At 42.1% G+C, this 4,221-nt stretch overlaps 1 non-coding gene across 1 annotated transcript; it reads left to right on the top strand.

The window, feature by feature from the left end:
- Positions 1–3,744: 3,744 nt before the first annotated feature.
- On the top strand, positions 3,745–3,852 carry LOC112799132 (small nucleolar RNA R71). The gene has a single exon (XR_003200711.1). It is a non-coding gene; the product is annotated as a small nucleolar RNA R71 (small nucleolar RNA).
- The last annotated feature ends 369 nt before the right edge of the window (positions 3,853–4,221 follow it).

Raw genomic sequence — 4,221 nt, 5'->3', positions numbered from 1 at the left:
CCCAAAGCACTCTGTCTTCCAGTATTACCACCGGATACATACATGCCACAGACACATAACTGGGTGAACCTTTTCAGATTGTGACTCAGCTTTGCTAGAGTCCCCAATTAGAGGTGTCCAGGATTCTTAAGCACACTCTTTTTGCCTTGGATCACAACTTTATTATTTTTTTCTTTTTCTTTTCCCCTTTTTTTTCGTTTTTTTAATTTAATGCTTTTTCTTGCTTCAAGAATCATTTTTATGATTTTTCAGATCCTCAGTAACATGTCTCCTTTTTCATCATTCTTTCAAGAGCCAACATTCATGAACAACAAATTCAAAAGAAATATGCACTGTTCAAGCATACATTCAGAAGTCAAAGTATTGCCACCACATCAAGATAATTAATCTGTTATAAAATTCAAAATTCATGCAATCCTTCTCCTTTTCAATTAAGAACACATTTTTTTAAGAAAGGTGATGGATTCATAGGACATTCATAACTTTAAGGCATAGACATTAAGACACTAATGATCATAAGACATAAACATAGATAAACATAAGCATGAAAATTCGAAAAACAGGAAAATAAAGAACAAGGAGATTAAAGAACGGGTCCACCTTAGTGATGGCGACTTGTTCTTCCTCTTGATGATCTTATGGAGTGCTTGAGCTCCTCAATGTCTCTTCCTTGCCTTTGTTGCTCCTCTCTCATGATTCTTTGATCTTCTCTAATTTCATGGAGGAGGATGGAATGTTCTTGATGCTCCACCCTTAGTTGTTCTATGTTGGAACTCAATTCTCCTAGGGAGGTGTTGATTTGCTCCCAATAGTTTTGTGGAGGAAAGTGCATCCCTTGAGGCATCTCAGGGATTTCATCATGAGGAATTTCCTCATGCTCTTGATGAGGTTCTCTTATTTACTCCACCCTTTTCTTGGTGATGGGCTTGAGGTCATGCCTTCTTAGTTGAACCGGCTTCCCTCTTGAATCTCTCTTCCATTGAGCGCCCTCTTCACAAATGTCTATGAGGACTTGGTCCAACCTTTAATCAAAGTTGACCCTTTTTGAGTTTGAAAGGGACCTCGGGGATTGCCTTCTTCTTGGCCACAACTTCATAGAAGTGGTCTTGATGCACCCTTGAGATGAATCTCTCCATCTCCTATGACTTGGAGGTGGAAGCTTTTGCCTTCCCTTTCCTCTTTCTAGAGGTTTCTCCGGCCTTAGATGCCATAAATGGTTATGGAAAAACAAAAAGCAATGCTTTTACCACACCAAACTTAGAAGGTTTGCTCGTCCTCGAGCAAAAGAAGAAAGAAGAGAGTAGAAAAAGAAGAAATAGAGGAGATGGAGGAGGCTTTGTGGTTCGGCCAAGGGGGAGAAATAGTGTTTAGGTTGTGTGAAAATGAAGGAGTGAAGATGGGTTTATATAGGAATGGAGAGGGGGTGTATGGGTCGGTTATGTATGGGTGGGTTTGGGAGGGAAAGTGGTTTGAATTTGAATGGTGAGGTAGGTGGGGTTTTATGAAGGATGGATGTGAGTGGTGAAGAGTATAGTGGGATTTGATAGGTGAGGGGTTTTTGGGGAAGAGGTATTGAGGTGATTGGTGAATGGGTGAAGAAGAGAGAGAGTGGTGGGGTAGGTGGGGATCCTGTGGGGTCCACAGATCCTGAGGTGTCAAGGGAAAAGTCATCCCTGCACCAAGTGGCGAGCAAAAATGCTCTTTATGCCAATTCTGGCGTTAAACGCCGGGTTGGTGCCCATTTCTGGCGTTTAATGCCAGCTTCTTGCTCTTTCCTGGCGTTTAACGCCAGTCTGGTGCCCCTTTCTGGCGTTAAACGCCCAGAATGGTGCCAGACTGGGCGTTAAACGCTCATTTGCTGCCCTTACTGGCGTTTAAACGCCAGCAGGTTTTCCTCCAGGGTGTGCTATTTTTCTTTCTGTTTTTCATTTTGTTTTTGCTTTTTCAATTAATTTTGTGACTTCCCATGATCATCAACCTACAGAAAACATAAAATAACAAAAGGAAAATAGATAAATATAACATTGGGTTGCCTCCCAACAAGCGCTTCTTTAATGTCAGTAGCTTGACAGTGGGCTCTCATGGAGCCTCACAGATATTCAGAGCAATGTTGGAACCTCCCAACACCAAACTTAGAGTTTGGTTGTGGCCTCCCAACACCAAACTTAGATTTTGACTGTGGGGGCTCTGTTTGACTCTGTTTTGAGAGAAGCTCTTCGTGCTTCCTTTCCATGGTTACAGAGGATATCCATGAGCCTTAAACACAAGGGATTCTTCATTCACTTGAATGATCAATTCTGCTCTGTCAACATCAATCACAGCCTTTGCTGTGGCTAGGAAGGGTCTGCCAAGGATGATAGATTCATCCATGCACTTCCCAGTCTCTAGGACTATGAAATCAGCAGGGATGTAATGGTCTTCAATCTTTACCAGAACATCCTCTACAAATCCATAAGCTTGTTTTCTTGAATTGTCTGCCATCTCTAGTGAGATTCTTGCAGCTTGTACCTCAAAGATCCCTAGCTTCTCCATTACAGAGAGAGGCATAAGGTTTATGCTTGACCCTAGGTCACACAGAGCCTTTTTGAAGGTCATGGTGCCTACTGTAGAAGGTATTGAGAACTTTCCAGGGTCCTGTCTCTTTTGAGGTAATCTCTGCCTAGTCAAGTCATCTAGTTCTTTGGTGAGCAAAGGGGGTTCATCCTCCCAAGTCTCATTACCAAATAACTTGTCATTTAGCTTCATGATTGCTCCAAGGTATTTAGCAACTTGTTCTTCAGTGACATCTTCATCCTCTTCAGAGGAAGAATACTCATCAGAGCTCATGAATGGCAGAAGTAAATCCAATGGAATCTCTATGGTCTCAGTGTGAGCCTCAGATTCCCATGGTTCCTCATCAAGGAACTCATTGGAGGCCAGTGGACGTCCGTTGAGGTCTTCCTCAGTGGCGTTCACTGCCTCTTCCTCCTCTCCAAATTCGGCCATGTTGATGGCCTTGCACTCTCCTTTTGGATTCTCTTCTGTATTGCTTGGAAGAGTACTAGGAGGGAGTTCAGTAACTTTCTTACTCAGCTGACCCACTTGTGCCTCCAAGTTTCTAATGGAGGTCCTTGTTTTAATCATGAAACTCTGGGTGGTTTTGATTAGATCAGAGACCATGTTTGCTAAGTCAGAGTGGCTCTACTTAGAATTCTCTGTCTGTTGCTGAGAAGATGATGGAAAAGGCTTGCCATTGTTAAACTTGTTTCTTCCACCATTATTGTTGTTGAAACCTTGTTGAGGTCTCTGTTGATCCTTCTATGAGAGATTTGGATGATTTCTCCATGAAGGATTATAGGTGTTTCCATAGGATTCTCCCATGTAATTCACCTCTTCCATTGAAGGGTTCTCAGGATCATAAGCTTCTTCTTCAGATGAAGCATCGTTAGTACTGCCTGGTGCAGCTTGCATTCCAGACAGACTTTGAGAAATCATATTGACTTGCTGAGTCAATATTTTGTTTTGAGCCAATATGGCATTCAGAGTATCAATCTCAAGAACTCCTTTCTTCTGATTCATCCCATTGTTCATAGGATTCCTTTCAGAAGTGTACATGAATTGGTTATTTGCAACCATTTCAATGAGTTCTTGAGCTTCTGCAGGCGTCTTCTTCAGATAAAGAGATCCTCCAGCAGAGCTGTCCAATGACATCTTGGAGAGTTCAAACAGACCATCATAGAAGATACCTATGATGCTCCATTCAGAAAGCATGTCAGAAGGACATTTTCTGATCAATTGTTTGTATCTTTCCCAAGCTTCATAGAGGGATTCACCTTCCTTCTGTTTGAAGGTTTGGACTTCCACTCTAAGCTTACTCAATTTTTTGAGGTGGAAAGAACTTTGCCAAGAAGGCATTGACTAGCTTTTCCCAAGAGTTCAGGCTTTCTTTAGGTTGTGAGTCCAACCATATCCTAGCTCTGTCTTTTACAGCAAAAGGGAATAGCATAAGTCTGTAGACCTCAGGGTCAACCCCATTAGTCTTGACAGTGTCACAGATTTGCAAGAGCTCAAATAAAAACTGATGAGGATCTTCCAATGGAAGTCCATAGAACTTGCAATTCTGTTGCATTAGAGAAACTAATTGAGGCTTAAGCTCAAAGTTGTTTGCTCCAATGGCAGGGATAGAGATACTTCTCCCATAGAAGTCGGGAGTAGGTGTAGTAAAGTCACCCAGAATCTTCC

Source organism: Arachis hypogaea, chromosome 4, assembly GCF_003086295.3.
Source record: "Arachis hypogaea cultivar Tifrunner chromosome 4, arahy.Tifrunner.gnm2.J5K5, whole genome shotgun sequence".
Lineage (NCBI taxonomy): Eukaryota > Viridiplantae > Streptophyta > Magnoliopsida > Fabales > Fabaceae > Arachis > Arachis hypogaea.
This window is presented reverse-complemented; position numbering and strand designations above follow the sequence as displayed.